Source organism: Notamacropus eugenii, chromosome 5 (assembly GCF_028372415.1).
Source record: "Notamacropus eugenii isolate mMacEug1 chromosome 5, mMacEug1.pri_v2, whole genome shotgun sequence".
In the NCBI taxonomy this organism is placed as follows: domain Eukaryota; kingdom Metazoa; phylum Chordata; class Mammalia; order Diprotodontia; family Macropodidae; genus Notamacropus; species Notamacropus eugenii.
In genome coordinates, this window is record NC_092876.1 from 444,190,193 (window position 1) to 444,209,003 (window position 18,811).

The following is an 18,811-nucleotide window of genomic DNA, read 5'->3' on the forward strand; positions in this document are numbered from 1 at the left end:
ATACAGAGAAATCAAAGATCAACAGACATGGCTTCCTCCGCCTGATCATGATCAATACATACATTACAATTCAACAGACAGGTCCAACTGTCTGACCATAGTTACTAGAGAGGGAAACACCAACATCTGGTTTCCCAAGGTGGGTGGGGGACCTGGTTCCTTAGCAGCTTCCCAGAGTTCTTATCTGACCAAGCAAACACTTCCAAAAAGTAAGCCCCAAAATAAAACTGCACCTCAGAGTCTTTATACACTTTTTAGAGTCAGAGAGCATCACATCCCTTGAGAACCAGTGCCTCATTAACAAAAGGCAAGAACCATCCTACAAACCTTCCTAGACCCAACAATGAGTGGGAAAGATCCTCCTTAATCACATTATTCAGTCAGAGGCACTTTTAGTAAAACAAAACCAGCAAAAGATTCTACTTTGCTTGGCCTTACGAATATACTAGAGTGAATGACCTCTTCAGAGGAGAACAGGATAAAAGATCAAAGGCTACCACCCAATGAGACTAATCTCTCTCTCTCTCTCTCTCTCCCTCCCTTCCTCCCTCCCTCCCTCCCTCACCTCTCTCTTTCTCTTTCTCCCTCTTCCTCCCTTCTTCCTCTCCTCCTCCCTCTCTCCCTCCCTTCCTCTCTCTCTTTCCTTACTTCCTTTCCTCCCCCACTTCACTTTCCAAAAGCTCATACATAAGTTCTCCATCTCACTCTGCCATTCTACAAAGCATACACAGAATCAGCATTCTGTCCCCCAATCCAGAGTCAAATCTAAATAGCAGCACAAAAACAAAAACCTCAAGTTTGAAAATTTCAGTTACATTTGAAAAATATGACTTTTAGCATTTATAAGATGTGGAGATTGTTATGAAGAACCAAGGAAACAATATACACGACTACGATAATATAAACTGAAGAAAAACAATCTTAAAACAGGAACAAAATTAATATTGCAAAATTATAAAGAACAAGCATGTTCCCAAAGAAGAGGTGTAATTTGACACTGCTCAGTCCTTTGTAGGGAAATCCACAGATATGGAATATTTCAAGTATTTCCAGATTTTCTTCTATGTATTGATCACTTTTGCTGATTTGTTTTTCTTCCTTTACTTTCTTAAAAAAAAATTCTTTGTTACATGAGATGGCTCTCTGGAAGGGAAAAGGGGTAATACAAGGGAAAATTTAAGTCACAAAAAACAAAAGTTATAAATAAAAACTCATTTAAATATCAGCTATTATTATATTATTCCAGGGATTTAAAAAAATCGGATTTTTTTTAATCCCTGGCAGTAAAAGTTCCCAGGATGGTGTCATGATGAAAGGAGTTAAGTCTTATCATATCTCTTATAAAAAGAAATAGCCCACTTCTTTGAACATTGTCGGTGTTTGATAAATGTGAATACAATAGAATTAATGATTTCTTTCCTATCCTTCTGCCAGGGAGTCTTGATCTCTATCATAAGCATGCAAAATAAGAGTTATAGTTAGGTCAGAACAATTCCCAAGTACCTATACTTTTGTTCATTCATAGGTCTAAATAAATACATGCAATGCTTACTTATAATAAGTTATAAGTAAGATTAGGTGGCTCAAAGTTTAGCACTGGAATTTAGAGGATGCTGATTACATGTATTCATTTGTATTCCTTCAACAGATAAAAATAACTGAGTTTAGCACCTAGTTGATTTTTTATATTAAATTTCAATGACTAAAAATCCATTTTTTCTTCCATCCCTTGACCCCCAACTGAAAAAGGAATAAAAATAAAGCCCTTATAACCAATATGTATGATCAAGCAAAACAAATTCCCTTATTGTCCATGTTAAAAAAAATCCCCATTAGCACTCTGAGTCCATTGTCTCTTCGTCAGGAGGTTAGTACTTAGTTAGCAAGAATACATAAAGCAGTTAGCTTCCAGATATCTTGGGTAGCTTATCCTAGCAGCTCCACCACAGATAAACTCCTTTCCTGGATTGACCTTCCCATTCAGCACTGGCATCAAAGTCTTCAGTCACTCTTGAAACTGCGTCTGGTATCTATTCATTTTGAGTCAGAATTGCATAGGGAGCAGGGCTCATGGGGGAGCAGAGGTTTAAAAACAAAACAAAGGAATATTCCATACAGGCTAGTTATTCCCACTGCACTTACTTCATTTCAGTAAATTAAAAAAATAAATGCAAATACATAGTCAACTATACAGAGTCCTGACTTCAGAGTCAAGAAACATGGGTTCAAATCTTGCCTTGGATATTTAATGTGGGCCCTTAATCTCAAGTCATAATCTGTTTGACTTAGTTTTCTAATCTGTAAAATGGAGATAATATTGGCATCTCCCTCAGATAGTTGTTGAGAGGATCATATAGGATAACGTATATAAAGCATTTTACAAACCTCAAAGGTAAATGTGTGTGTATGCATGTAGACATGTGCACAGATGTAAACAAAAACTATCATTATTATTACCCCTCACTTTTTACTTGATGTTCTATCCACTGTACCCAAAATATTCTCCTCTTCCTTGCTAGCCTGTCACCCATTACTTTAAGATGAGTTGTGAGTCAGGCTTCAAATTCTAGAAAATGCCATCCTGAGAAGCACAGCTGGATAAATGTCAGTCATTGGCTGTGCTCTGCTGCTTGGGGAAAGTGCTTGACACAGTGGCTGTTGCTATGGGGACCAGAGCCCTGGATGATGATAATATCAGGACAGACGAGGGGGAAAAGGGTAAAATGGATAACTTCATCTCAAGCTCAAACACAGCTTCAAATTAATGGCAATGAATAATTTACCTCTGGGGGAAAAACCCTTTAACACATCACAAAAGGAAATTTCTTAATAGATGGTTGTCATTGACAACTTGCACTTCACTTGCTGGAAATTGGCAGTTTTTTTTCACAGAAACTGACGACTAGCTGTAAGTAGTCTGCATTAGTTATTACTTGCTCTTGCAATTTTCTCTACGTTTCTCAGAATTTTTGTTGATTCTCTTTAAATTTGTTCTCCCAACGATGCTTTTATCCACTAGAAAATGTAGGGGTTTTGTTGTTTCTCCCTCCCCCACAAACCCGGGAAATAATTTTATCAATATTCAGCTTTGAAGGACATTGTGATTTAAAAAAAAAAAAATAATGTGGGCAATCTTAGCACTACCCTGCAGATAAAAACCATTTCACAGACTTCACTGGAGTCCTGAGTTCGGCTTCAGTGAGATATTGATGGGAATTTTGCGTTAGTCTGGATTAGGTGTAGGAGGAAATGAGAGAAATTACATTGACATAGTGTCATAAGACCTGGAAGATAAGGAAAAGAAATTTAAACTTGGATTTAAAAAGACAAGACGGATTTAAGGAGTGGGGGTGGTTGCAATGAGAAAGGAAGATAAGAATAGGAAGGGTATTTTGAATGAACTAAAGAAGGAAGTCCAAAAAAGAGATGAAAATTTGTAGCAGAAAAGGGCAGGAACATTTCCTACCTGTTTCTGCTTTAAGCCTTTGATCTACAATGCTATCAAGAACGACCCCACAGGCTTTATTCTATACCTATTAATAACTGGGGAGGAGTCGTGGCTGCTAAGCTTTTCTCTGGGATCTCTAGACATAGGGTAGATGTGAAAATACAAAACTCAGTTTCCTTATTTATAAAATGAAGGAGTTAGATGAGATGATCTCAAAGGTCTCATCTATGTCTAGCTCTAAGATCTATATAGATCTATGAACCTATATAATGCAACAAGTATAGCAATAGATAGAGCAAGAAGACGAGTTCAGATACATCTTTAGACACGGTAACTATGGTCTGCCACAGCTTCCTCATCTATAAAAGGGGGATAACAATAGCACTTACATATCAAGGTTGTTACAGGGCTCCGAAATACTAGTTACTATTACTGTGACCATGGGTGTGCTGGAAAATAAGCCGAAAATAACAAAACATTAATGTATACAGATCACAGTTAGAAGTTTAGGCTTCACAAGTTTAGACCAGAGATTGACCCCTGATTTGGACAACACAACAATGCTTGATTTGCAGCATTTGCTAATGCTTACACTGAAGACGTAACAATTAACTCGGAACCCATATCAGCTAACTCCAGCAAACTCCTGTCTACGACTCGATTTGTCACTTGACTGAGATGAATTAAAGAAGACCTGTCATTAATCAATGGCCTCAACTCAGAACAGCATGGAGAAGAACAAGTAATAATATGGCAACAGATAGCCAAGAGATAGAGTCCTGATGGGAAATCTGAATGTTCTAGGAAAACAAGATGGTCAACTCAAGAACAGTTCCCTGCAAATGAAATCTAGGTGTCTGACCCTAGCTTCTGATTACTGGACCAAATTTCTATCACATAGCCTCTCAATAGGAGGCAGCTAGGTGACACAGTAGATAGAGCTCTGGGCCTGAAGTCGGGAATATCTGAGCTCAGTCACTTCCTAGCTGTGTCACCCTGGACAAGTCACTTAACCATCTGCCTAAATCCAGTGGAGATGGAAATGGCAAACCACTCCAGTCTCTTTGCCAAGAAAGCCCCTTACAGGATCATGAAGAGTCAGACATGACTACCATGACTGAACAACAAAGGTTCTCAATAATTAACACTTTTGTTGGTGCATTTTGTCCCCACTTAGATTTGAAAGTCTTGGGAAATGTCTCTCGTTAGCTTGCTTCCGGCATATTCTATCGACTCATTTGTTAGCAAACCAAGAACTCTCAGTAGCATTAACATATATTTAAATTATTCATATTACAATAGTAAAGCAATACAAAATTAATCACAGCCTTCGTTCTAGTGAGTACAGTCATATTCATGTTTTCTTACGGTAGTTTGGGTCTCAACACAAGTCACACTAATGGGGGAACCAGGAGTGTCCTTGTGCTCTTTCAGGAAAGGTAGAGATCCTTGGCCTAGAACTGGCAGGAACCTGCCAGCTTTGCTCTCTTGGGGCCTTAGCTCTGAGGTTTGTCACCTCTCAGGATGAAGGTAGAAGGCAGATTAGGTATAAATTCCCCTATTCCATAATTATTCTTGATTCAGAGCTGAGGACCCCACCCTAATTTGTGATGACAATACATTTCTCAGAATTCTATTGGGTCTTATGCAAAATGAATTGGGACAAGGGTATTGAAGCAGAGTATATCCAATAAGCAGTTCACACTCCCTGGTTAGCCTTTTATGTGCAATTAAATTGTTCAAAGCCTTAGAATTCCTTGCAAGGTAAGAAACACATCATTTACACCTGACAAGGCCTCACCCTTTCATTTCATTGTCTCTATTTGTAGCCCTTACCACCTTCAGCTTGGAAGTCTAAATAGGCACCCTTAAAATGGGATTTTGTGTCCATCTAATTGTAGGACAAAAAAAATATAGGAAGGAACCAAATATAAATAAGGTAGCATGGGGGGGAGGGGGGTTTAAGCCACTACAAACATCTACTCTATTTATTACAACATTGTAGAATCTTCTAGGATGATGTCCCACCTGAAGGCATTGCAGAAGGCCCACTGGGGACATCATGGTACAGCCTGCTAGGGATAGGTCCCCACTTTATTCGCACTTTTTATCCACAAATGGTCTCCTGCACCTTGTTTCCCCAACAGTCTCATGAGTGGAATTACTCATGAAAGAGGTAACCAGCTGCAAGATGAAGCCCATGCTGGAGGAGACAGTGTTACTCAGTTTACCATACTGGCTCGAGTAGTAAACATAACCCCAGGTCAGCAGAGAGATGATCAGCAGGTCCAGCATGTGCTTGCAGAGCTAGGTGACTGTATCGAGGCCTAGGAAGCCCATGAAGCCTCAGCTCAGATAGAGCATCATGATGAAGCTGTAGCACGCAGCCAGTGTGCAGAAGGAGCTGAACACAGATGAAGGCGCTACCTAGCTTCTGGACTTCCTGGTCCAGCTTGCTCTGATACCACAGGCTTAAGTCCTTGTCCCCATCTTCTTGCTCCTCTTAAACGGATTCAGAACTTAAACTGCTTCTAGAACTCATCATGCTTGTCCTGCAGGGTGTCAGAGGCCAGGTAGGGCTTCTCCCCTTGGCAGACCTTTTCCATGTTGCTATAATACACGTATATCCTTGGCAGATGCCACAGCAGCTAAATTGACTTCTGAAGAGGCCTGAAGCCTTGATCTGAGGTGAAGCAGACCTTCTCCTTGGTAAATCTTAATGTAGTCCTTAAAACACTCCAGCAGACCCGACAGGTGACTTTGGAGCCGTTGAGTCTTTTTCCATTAACTTGCTCTCATCTACCACAAATGCTATCAGTGCCTGTAACTGTTCTTTGATTTCAGGAGTGACATCTCTCAATTTTCATCAAAGGTCTGGCTCATGGCCACTTGGAGCCCTGGATGTGGTAGAAGAAAGCAGGTGACATTTGTGAAACATCAGCGAATATCAGTTCGGACATTCTGAATTTCCTCATGCTGCTGCTCTGTCACCTGCAAGTGCTTCTCCAGAAATGCCATTCCTCCCTCAAGTCCACAGTTAAACTTGTAAGGAAAGCTCCAGTCTCAAACCAAAAACATCAGCATCTGGATGGGCTTCTGGAAAAATTCACCCATTGCCAGATGACCATATTCTATGAACAGGTGCAACAACTGTAGATTGTCCTCCTGAGTGTTCTGTGACAAAATATAAATCCGGATGGAGCTATACATGGTACTGAGGGCAAATATAGTGCCATAGTCCTTCCCCATTGAATGACTGTCAAACGCACCTTAAGTATCCATCAAAACACCTGCAGTCTGTTCCCCATCAAACTTCTCCACAGTGAAAATTTCACTACAGATCTAAATTTCAGTGACTTCAGGGTCAGAACCCCCTTGCCATGAAAATCCTGTTAGCGGTTCATCTTTATCACCCAACCAATGTGGATGGCAACTTTCCTTCTGGTTATATAAGTAGTGAAGCAAGAAGTCCAGAAAGAAAACCTCTCCCTTGTGGAAGGCTCCAGCTACTAACACCATGTCAAGGTCCCTGATGTGGTCTTGCAAGAGGACCTGGGTCAAGGCATTCTCATCCAGCTCAGAATAATGCTGCTCTTTGTTCACCAAGAGGATCGTCACGCCAGTATTCCAGGGACTGCATGACATCACCACTGGGCTGTTGTACTGAGGTTGTTCAAAAGCCAAACACTAGGAGTAGACATGCCTGCTGAATCATAGCCCTCTTTTTCAGTTGATCCTGTGTTCTCCCCACTTTCTGTTGAGGCTGCTACCATTTGCAGAAAAGAAAACACTGAGCCACCTCATCAGCCCCGGTGGGAAAGCAGCAGAAAATCAACTCCACTTAATAAAGGAAGGACCAGATCTTTCTATTCCACACCCACTGATGAAATGAAATGCCAAGGGTCAGAATTTTACCCCTTTAATTGACAATTTTGCTTCTATTAAAGTGAAAACTCTGCTCAAAATGGTAACATTTCTAAACTTTCATTATTTTGACATCGCAGTTGTAAGTGATAGCAAGCAGAGAGCCTAAAGATACTGGGTACCTGAAGAAGTAAGAGAGGATGAGGGGAGCCCCAAACCAGTTGTTAAAGATCATCTTCTTCTACCTTATCATTTTGCCTAGAACTATTGAGTTCTTCAGAGGCAAGGGATATGATCATTCATTCAGTTATAATTTCAGGACTGGAAGCTTAGGAGGAAATGAAAATGTTAATCTTTCCTAAATTGAAATTCAGAGTTGGGAAGACAAATGGAGATAGAAGTGATGAGAAATATCAAATCCGTAATAAAATTCTTTAAGCATCACAGTGTAAATGTACCAAAGTTGACCTTTCTTTGTATCTTGTCCTTGTAAGAAACAAGCATCTTACCAAGAACTCAATGAAGCACTTAGTGTATCAGGAAGGACTTTTGTTAACATTCTTGAAAGAGCAGGCATCTAACAGGTAGGCACACCCATTAACACAAATACACAACTTTTTATTCCCTATTCCCAATTCGAATTTCCCACCCCTGTTCCCCCATTAGTTGGGTACTACAAAGTTTACAGACTATCCAGAATGCCTAAACAACCCATGATGGTCTCTGCCCTTGCTTACATCTCCCACTGTCCACATTTCAATGCCCCCTTTCCCCTTATTTTCTTTTTGCCTTATTTGGTCATAGCTCCCCAAAGCTGTAGGCATAAGTGCACGTGTTGGACCACAAAGCCAGTTGCAACCAGTTTTAACCTGGCTAGTCCCAGTCTCAAGTAGGCCTCTCTATTGTTGTACCAGGGAAGGTTGTTGCATCTGCACCTTATTTCACTGCACCATAAGGAGATTCTAGTTTTGATAACAGTATTTCATTTTCATTATTATAATTAGGCTTCACCTCAGTCTCCTCATCTAGTAGAAATATATTATTTGGTTGCGTGTTCATGGACATTTGCTTTATTACTGCTGTTTTGACTAATCTTCATACCTATCCTCTTACATAAGGTATTACGCAACAGCCTACAGCTGTTAATACTCCAGCCACCGCTATCAAAGAAGTCAAGATGGAGAGTGTCATTCCCTTCCATTGGCCAAACCATGATTCCAACCATCCTGTTCATGAATTGTCTACACTAAAGTTTTCTTGTAAGTCCTCAAGTAAAGAGATTAGACCTTGCAATGCCTTAGTAATATTTCCATCTAGGACTGTGTTGTTGGGAATAAAAGTACAGCACTCTCCTCCCAACATAACACACACTCCTCCTTTCTCAGCTAACACCATGTCCAGGGCCATTCTGTTTTCCCATGCCATCCAACTTATGGTATCTAGTTGACTGACTATTTCCCTTACAGCATCCCTGATGAAATTAATAAACCTCTGTTGGTTATAATAAATATAGTTAATTCAATCTACATTCTTATTAATGGTAACCCACCAAAACAAGGAAGATTCAAATCCTGAAGCAATCTGATTTCTGGCCTTAAACTCATCTGGAATCCCTCTTGGGACCTCAGTGGCATCAAGGTAAATTCTGTCATTAAATGAGCCATGAGGTGTTTCCTTTTTATTTCTTTTTCTGTTTTTGATTGCATCCTGTCTCTCAAATGCTGGGGCAAAGGTATAGCTTTGTGCTATTGCACATGTTCCTCTCCCATTTGGGGGAAGTGTAGGTCTCAAGATTTTGCCTCCACAATACCACCACAGTTTTGCTCTGGGGATGCTCAAAGCAGAGTAATTTCCTGATTCATTTTCAGTCACGTTCCACATATCTATGCATGTCTCCAGTTCTCCAAGATTTATGGTAGCCTTTACACCTTGTCATGAGAGACAAGCTATGTGGTTGCCAGTCGCTGTGGAGAAGCCAGAGGTATCCTGATGTCTTCGCCCCATAGAGCTAGGAACAACAGTGGGAGGTATCATTTCCCCATGCAGTTTTATCCTGATACAGTGTGACCACACACCTCATCCTTTGTTTATCCTTGGTCCATGCCAAAGGGAAGAGGACAACTTGGGTTACTGGTCGGCCTGAGGTACAGGCCTAGCAGTTGCTTTTGTTTAAGCTCCTAATGGTATATTTTACCCATTCTATCCAGGTATTTGTATCCCCATATCCTGTTCCTATCTCTACAGTCTGTCTCAAGTCCTTAACTTCTATTACCTTCACAATCGAGGGTTTCCATTCCTTTACTGGGGGCCCTATAGTTGAACTAGGACTTCCCTGTATCTCCAGGTTCCAAACCACTCTCCTAAATCTTGCTACTGGATCCTGACCTGTACTGTCTATTCCAAACCCATAGGTCCAATTCACTTTCCAATCTGCATCTTTTATACTTAAAATTATGGGATTACATTTAATTCTTGACAGTTGGTTCTGGCTTCTCCCCTGAATGTATTCAATTTTAATTTTATTGGTTTGTTTTTTGGCAAATGAAGCTGTCCATCCCACATAGGCTGTGTTGAACTAAACATTGCTCCAGCCAGGACAGAGGGGCTGATAGTATCTGGGTTTTCCCCCAGAAGGTTGCTTTTCTGGACATAGGTATTTGCCAGGCCTAGAGGCCTGAGGGCTACCCAAGTCTTACCTTACCTATCGCAGGTCTTCGGCTGGCCAAACCGGATAAACGTATGAGAGAAGAGACTTTCCGGAGTTGAACAAGGGTTAGGCTTTATTCAGGGTCCTGGTTACATGTGCAGGGGGAACTCTTCCTTAGGAGAGAGAGAGAAATCTCCCAAGGAGGCAAAGATCTTACAGTAAGAGAATGAAAGCAGAAGTGGAAGTGGGGAGAGAGGGGAGAGGGAAGAGCGAAGAGAGGAAAAGGGGCCTTCTGTCCTGTAAGGGCCCCTCAGCACTAAGAGCGCCTTCAAGCTTTCCTGACCCTACTTAAGCTCTCTGGCCGCATAGTTTGCACCTGAATACCGTGCCTGTTAGATAACAATAGGTGTGCCCAGATCCGGGCCAGTCTCGAGGGCGGGGATGCTCTCTCCCATCACGTTCTCACGGGAAGAGGCGGAAATACACGAGATCTCACTCCTCAATTCCCTGCTGTTTCCTGGGGGGCCTCATGAGAACTCTAAGGTTTAGAAGCTCTCACCTTTACCCGCCCGAGACTGTCCACATGGAACTGAGCTTACACCCCCAACAGGTATTTATGGTATCTACTTAGTTGTCTTTGACTATTTAAGTTTCCACATTCTCTAATCTGACATACATCAAACTGAACTGTTTGTGAGGTAACTTCTTCGTGATATTTATCTCTTTCCCCGTACCCATTATCTTGAGCATGCCTTCATTCTGCTTGATTGAACTGCCCACAATAGCAGTCCTCCACACAAGATTAATAAACCCCTCATCTGTCCTCAGTTTTCCACAGAACCTCTTCTTATTAATACAACAAATGAATATTATTCCTATGAAGATTAAAATAAAAATCCAGCAGCTAACATCCTCCCCCCCACCCAGAATATATTCCCCAGTTCTTAATATCTCTTTTAACCTTAGCTTCAAGGGATCTTTGGTTGGATGTGTACTCAACTTCAGATTTTATGAGAGAGACTTTCACTGGTCTCTTGATCCTGGTGTAGTGAGTCCAACCTTTTTCAGTCATCCAGACTGCAGTTTCTGAGTTTGGGAGCACCTGATAGGGTCCTTCCCAGCCGAGCTGCAGCTTGGTCTCTCTCCAGGATTTGAGTAAGACCCAGTTACCTGGCTAGACATTATGTACACAAACTCAACAGGTGGCATCTGGGCAAGTAATCCTTTCTCCCTAAGATGGGATGGGATAGAGAGGAGGATCATAGTTCTTTAAAACACCAGGACATAATCCTTTAAAAAATCTATCCTTTGTTTTTATTGTTGTCATATCTCTGGTTCCCCCAAACAACATCTCATAGGGTGATAGTCCTAAGTACCTTTTTGGGGTCGTTCTAATTCTCAACAAGGCCACACACAAATACTTAGTTTCTAGCTAAGACACTTACTTTAGGGAGCTTAGTTTCTGGAACTCATTTAGACAGATGTTTCTTTAATGTCTGATTCATACATTCAACCCATCCTGATGAAGGAAGATTCCAGGAGGGTATAAAAATCCCAGGACACTCCTAAACTTTTCATTATTCCTTGTAATACCTTGGAGGCAAAGTGGCTACCATTATCTGAATCTACACTTTTCACTAAACTGTAATGGGGAAAGATTTGTTCTAAAATTATCTTGGAGACCCTTGCAGCTATTGCTGTCACCATCAGATAATCCCCAATCCTTCTTGTTAAGTGATTTACCATAGCATATTTCAACCTGCCTACCTTTGGCATCTCAGTAAAACCTACCTGGATGCTCTGGAAGGGTCGAAGGCTTGGTTCCCATTCTCCAGAGGTTTGTTTCTTTCATACTTTCTTATGTACCTCTTTACCAATTGCATACCCTTCACAGACTTGTTTAGCTACTGCATATATTCCTACATATCTGTATTTCCTCAGCACTAGGTCACACATTGCTTGAACTCCCCAATAACTCCCCTGGTGTAGAATGGATAGAAGTTCTCTCACAACTGAGTTGTTCAGCATTTTTCTCCCATCTGGTAATAACCACAGACCTTCTTCTATCTTTACTGCCCTAAGTTCAGTCAATCTCTTTTTTTCTTATTTAGTAAACGTCAGGACTGCCTTTGGGTCAGGGATTGAAGGAACTAAGACATATATTTCTTTGGGCTCAGTGTTTAGGGTGGCTTCCTTAGCCATTTCATCAGCCAATCTGTTTCCCCTTGCTTCAAGTGTGTTCTCTTTTTGGTGTTCATTCACATGGACCACTACGACTTCATTTGGCAATAGCAATTTTGTTAATACTTGCCTTACCAATTCACCATATACTAGTTCCTTCTCTTTGTTATTGATGAATCCTCTTTCACACCAAATTATCCCCAAAGTGCATACTACCTCATAAGCATAGTTGGAGTCGATGTAATTGGTTCCCTCTGTTTGAGCCAGCAGTTTTAATGCTTGATTTAGTACATATAACTCACAAGTTTGTGCTGACCATGTGTTTTGGGAATCTATCTGCCTCTTCCAGTGAAATTTTATTCCCATCGATTATGGCATAATTTTTGTGCCTTTTCCCATTTATCACCCTAGTTGACCCATCAATAAACAAGCGATGTTTCTCAATCAGTTGTACCAATACCCAATCATTCTTACATCACTTTGAAACATTTAAGTACCTTATTCCATACAGACATATGTCTAGTAACAGGCAGATGACTAGACTAATGCCCATTTCCTAAGTTGTTTAAAATATAAAAAGGAATATAATCTCAGGTTGACTAGCTCAGATCTTAAATGCACATTTTATTATAGTAGCTCAGATATATCCCAGCCTTAGTCTATGGGATAATGATTCAACATTGTGTTTGTACCAATGTTTCACAAACTTCTTTTCCCTTTGTCTAATTATTCCCATAACATTCAGAAAGAATGTTCTATTCCAGAGATATAATCTTTCATATGACTATGCAGGAGCACTAACTTATCCAACTGTTTGGGCTATGGGATGACTACACATTCAGATTCACATATTTGCATGGTGCTCACATCTTCTACTGACCATTTGCTTTGATTACAGAAATTTGCCATAAAAAGGAAAAGCAAGGACATGATTAGATAAAATATCACAGTTTTCTAACCATGCACTATCAATTCCACCTCATAGGCAGGCTCAGGAATAGTTATGTGGGAAACATTCCTTTTCAAAGGAACACAATGGAGAAACTGAACAAGGAGGATCCCATCCTAGGCTGAGGCTAGCATTGTTCTCTTAGATTTTCCAGACAAAGACCTCCACCTGTGAACAGTCACATTCTCTCTGAGTAGCTTGTGGTATTTCTCTCAGATGGTAGATTATTGACTATTTATTATTGATGCATTATTATGATCTGTAACTCAAAATCCATTATAGTCGCATGAACTTTCACCTCAGATGGCAAGTTTCACTAATCAAAAATTTAGCAGGACTCACATCTCAAATTTAAACTTGTCCTCGTGTAAAAGCCAATCACTAAAAATCATTTCTATACATTTACAAATTTTCAGCAAACCAAGTTCCTTGTTTAGGAACTCCATAACCTTTACAAGCTCTTTGGCAAGTTTACATATTACATAACTGGTACAAAAGTTTACCAGTTTGAAACTTGAAACAAACCTATAACCAATCAAGTGGCTTCAATTTTGTTGAATGCATTTCTAAATTACTTTACAGAGAATCATCACCTCATGATGAACATGTTAAAACTACAACTTTAAGAGAGTGGGCTCACCCAAGCTGGAGGTTGGCTGGCTCCTTGTCTCATGTTGCCTGGGAGATACTTCAAGGCTTTCAGACCCAGGGACCTGGACCATTACCAGTGGAGCGCATGCAGTAGCTGCTGCCCCTTCCCCCTCCCTCCTCTCCTCAAGTGGGGGAAGGTGAATTTGCAGGTGTTGGGGAGGGGGCAAGAGAAAGGTAAAACTCTTTTCCTAATCTGATCTGGGATTAGAGGAGTTAATGAAAAAACTCCAGGGCTGATGGCTGTCATACTGAGAAGCCCACTTGACTTAAGGAAAGGGAGTCAGGGAAGGGAGTGACTGGGGTTGTAAGAAGGTTTTTCAAAATTCCTTAATGATCAATCACAAAACCTCAAGAATCTGGTAAGATGTTTTTAGCTGTTTTAACTTTTCACTGTTGTCTTAACGTTTCAAGGCCTTGTCAGAGGCAGGACTACAGAAAAAAAATTTTCATTGCTAACCTAGAGGCAACTTTCAGAGAAGTCCTACAGAGTCCAACTGTGAGGATCTGGTGGCCAGAAGGCCAGGAGAAACGGGTGATCCTGCAGGCATGGGCAGAGGGAGAGGGAGTATTGGGGGCTAGAGGGATGGGATTAAGCAGCTACAGTTTTCGCAATTCCCTAGCATTGAGAAAATCAAGAGAATTGAATTGGGCATACGCTTCTGGATAGGGTGGATGAAGAAGGTGTGGCCAGGTCCATGGCCTCTCACTGCTGGACCGAGACCCCGTGAGCATCAGGATAAGTGTGAGACAGCCTTGTAACTGTTTGATCTCATGGGGTCTGAGAGGTCAGACCCGAAAAGCACCTCCAAGACTTCTTAGGTGCTTGGAGAGTGAACCGAATTGTAAAGTAAGAAAGGGATAGGGAGAGAGGGGAAGCTTACATACCTTCCAGTCTTGACTGGAGAGGAGTTGTAGTTCCTCATCTCTTTTATCTTTGAGACTTATCAGACTAGAAAATGTATACCTCGTGGGAGAGGGGAAGAAAAGAATAGGGAGAGAGGGGAGACTTACATCTAGGTAGTTTTCCCAGGCACAGAGACCCACCAACCCACCTGCCCCAACATCCCACAGGGGAAGGGAAGAACACAAGATGTAGAGACAATGGATCCCAGATTTTTAGTTTTGTGTCCCCATTTTGTCTTTGAAATCCCTGATCTGTAGATTTACGTGGGTACAGCTGAGTAGCCACCCCACCCATCCAACAGGAGGCATAATCTGATTCTTCCAGAGAAAATGGTTTCTTTTCATTAACATAGATTTTTAAGGGCTTGACATAGTCAACTTTCATTTGCTCCATACCTAGGCCAAAAAAGAGCAAGAGGTTGTATACTGTGTTTTCATTAGATAAAATAATATTTTTTAAATTTTCCTAATATTTCATCATCCTTCCTAAGGGACTGTCTGGAGGAATGTCCATAGGAATATTCTCATTTTCCTCTTTATTTCCCTTAAACTTTATATCCTTATTCCCCCTTCTATATCTTTTGTTTGAGACCTCTTGCATCAAAACCAGTTATTTCTTCAATCTCTGGCTGTTTCCCTCACACAGTCAACAGAACTGCTGTTATTCCACACTCTCTTCACACTTTACCAGTACATTTTAGACACAGACACACTCAGTCTTCAAAACCCCATAGGATGTCCCAGTCACGAAGGAAATACTCAATATCCTCTTTTCTTACCTTGGTTTGTGCACAGAGTTGCCTACTTGCTGTGGTGTCTACTTTTTCCTTTTTCCCCTGGATCCACAGTGGCCTCTTTCGTTAATGTAATCCAGGGATCCTGAACAGACCGTGAGCAGTCTGCAATACATGGAACCGTTTAAAGTCAATGGGACACATCTTGGCGGCCACCCTTCACTCAGGATGTCAGGATCCTGGATGAACCCCCATGTGTAAGAAACAAGGATCTTACCAAGAACTCCACTAAGCTGTTAGTGAACCAGGGAAGACTTTTACTAATATTCTTGCAAGAGCAGGTGTCTAGCAAGTAGGCATACCTGTTAAGAGAAACAGCTTTTTATTTCTTATTCTCAGTTTGAATTTCCCTCCCCTGTTTCCCCATTGGCTGAGTACTGCAGGGTTTACAGATTATCTAGATTGCCTAAACAACCCATGTTGGTCTCCATCCCTGCTCACATCTCCCACTCCCCCATTTTGTTTCCTCCTTCCCCTTATTTTCTTTTTACTTTATTGGATCAGAGTTCCCCACAGCTTTAAGCAAGGGGACATGTTGGAGCACAAAACCAGTTTCAACCAGTTTTAACTGGACAAGTCCCAGTCTGAAGCGAAGCCTCCCTATTATTGTACAGGGAAGGATGGGATTTTCCTACTTTCTAACTGCTATGTAAGCTCTTACACCCTGTTGAGCAATATGCTGGAACAACATTGTAACGGTGATTTTCCACATTCTTTAGGAATTTACAAAACAAAAATGCAGTGCAGAGTCCCACATTCTACTCAGGGATATGAAAATTGTTTTCAACATTTCCCTCCCTTCTTTGCTCAAATGTATCTACAGGTGGAAGAGAGACAAAGAGGTGGGGAGTTGGTGGGGAGGGAAGAGAAGAAGGGTCACTAGAAGAAATTTTTCTGAACATAGATTTAGGCTGAATCTTGAAGAAAGAACAAAGCCATGACCATCACTAAGATACTCAGGTGGAGGTGGAGTTGAGATGGCAGCATAGGAGGAAGAAGTATAACCTAACTTCCCCCTACTAAACCTCCTCCACAAAGATTTAGAAAACTACGAGTTTAAGTTCTTATCAGCAAAGCCGAGAAAATGTCCCATTGAGCCATTTTCCACACCAGGATGGCTTAGGGAGATAGAAAGTGAAGACTGCAGACAATGGACATGGTCTGTCTAGGAGCACACTCTGTGTGCCAGTGCCCATGTACTGAAAGAGAACCAACACTGGGCACCAGCACAATGAGCACTTGGGCAGGAAGAGATCCCAGGAGATTCCTGAATTATCACAGATTACAGGAACAAGTGCCATGTGGCAGCTTAGTTGCCTATTACCCAGTGGCCAGTTAGAATGAATCAGGGGGTGAGGAGGAGCCTGTAAATTGGAATGGTGGAGAAGAACGATTGTTAATGTGCCCTAGTTGTGTACTGAGCAAGGAACAAGTTTGAAAGCAAAAAGTAGTGGTTTGGCTTTGATCCCAGGAGCTGAACAGAACCTTAGTTCTAGCCTTCAGTCCAAGATGGAATCTGCAGTGAAAAAACCAGGGCAGGAGTCCTAGACCAAAGGGAAGCCTACATACAATTCAGTCACTTGGAACCAGAATCTCTCAGCAAGCTAATAGTGAATGAACCCATTGAAATTCCTAAACAGGGACAAGACTATAGATCCAAACCTGGGTCAGGAATTTGCAGTACATAGACTAGGAGGGCACTGAGCAAACTTTGCCCAATCACATCACTTTCAGAGCACTAAAAACTTGCAGGCACCTAGATTGAACTGTAAAAACAACAAGAGGATATAAGAAGACAAAAGCTCAAGTTAGAAATTATCCCCAGAATCTGGAATTAGCAAATAATCCAAAGTAAACAAGTAGACTGAAAGAATGAGTAAACAAAGCATCCCACCATAAGGAGGTATTAGGGTGACAGGGAAGCTCAAGAAAAACAAGCAAATCTTTAAAGAAAAATACAGCCTGGACACAAGTCCAACCAGAATTTTTGAAAGTTTATGTTTTTAAAAAAATATGTTTAAGTGATATAAGAAATCAAATGAGAGTGAGAGAAAAAACTGGAAATGAAATGAGAGCAATGGGAGAAAGATATGAAAAGAGAATTAACAGTTTACTAGAGGTATAAAACTTTATGCAAGAAAATAACATCCTGAAAACTTAAATGGACTTTAAAAGTCATCCTTAAAATAGTCAAAAGATGAAAAAGTGAGAGTGTGTGAATTATGTCATAGCAAAGACGATTGACCTGGAAAAGAGATGGAGGAGAGAGAATTTAATAACCTTTAGACTACCTGGAAGCCATAACCAAAAAGAGAGCTTAGATATCATATTTCAAGAAATCTAGAAAGAAAGTAAAAAACCTATATCTCTTAGAACAAGACAGTAAAATACAATTTGCAAGAACCTACCAATCACCTCCTGAAAGAAACCCCAAAATATAAACTCCCAGGACTATTATAGTGAACTTCAGTTGATAGGTAAAAGAAAGATTACTACAGATTGTCAGGCAGAATGCTACTCCTGAGGAGCCACAGTCAGGATTCTATAAGATATAACAGCAATTCTAAAGGGAACTGAGAGTTTGGAATATGATATCTTAAAAGGCAAAAGATGTATGATTCCAGCCAAGAATCATTTATTCAGCAAAACTGAGAACAGTCCTATGGGGAGGGAAATGGAATTTTACCAAAATAAAGGACTTTCAGGAATGTCTAGGTTTCAGCTGCACCTGCTTAATTTTTAAAGAAACACCCCCCCAAATACTATTCATATAAGGCTTTGCTATTGATAAGTATTGATCCTCCAATAGGAGGGATAATATGAGCCTCAGGAGCCAGATCCTGAAGATCTTCTAACGTAGTAGTGACAAACTCAAATAAAAATGGGGCACCACTATCTTCCTAGTCCCTCAGGTTCCAAACCTAGGAGTCATCTTGGATTCCTCACTAGTCCTCATCTTTAATCTGTTGCCATGACCCATAGATTTCACCTTTGCAACATCTCTCCTCCCTTCTCTTCTCTGACACAGTCACCATTCTAGTATAGGCCCTCAAATCACCTCACACCTGAACAGCCTATAGATGGATCTACCTGTTTCAAGTCTCTTCCCACAATAAAACATTCTCTATTCCACCACATAAGTGATTTTACTAGAGCTTGAGTCCAACCATGTCACCTCCCTTACTCAATAAACTCCCTTGGCTTCCTATTGCCTCCCAGATCAAAAATAAAATGTTCTATTGTTATTCAAAGCCCTTTTAAACCTAGCCCCATCCCGCCTTTTCAGATCAAGGGATTCTGGCCTCCTGGCTATTCCACAAAGGAGATATTCCATCTCTCAGATCAGGGCTTTTCTCTGACTCCACCCCCTTCCC

The 18,811-nt window shown here is 40.9% G+C and overlaps 1 long non-coding RNA gene and 1 pseudogene across 1 annotated transcript; both read right to left on the reverse strand.

Moving 5' to 3' along the window:
* Positions 1–597: 597 nt before the first annotated feature.
* LOC140503120 (uncharacterized) lies at positions 598–15,738 on the reverse strand. Its single transcript, XR_011966707.1, has 3 exons — positions 15,655–15,738; positions 15,423–15,542; positions 598–1,143 (listed from the first exon to the last, which is right to left on the reverse strand). It is a non-coding gene; the product is annotated as an uncharacterized lncRNA (long non-coding RNA).
* On the reverse strand, positions 5,413–7,207 carry LOC140503119 (atlastin-3 pseudogene; annotated as a pseudogene).
* Positions 15,739–18,811: the final 3,073 nt, after the last annotated feature.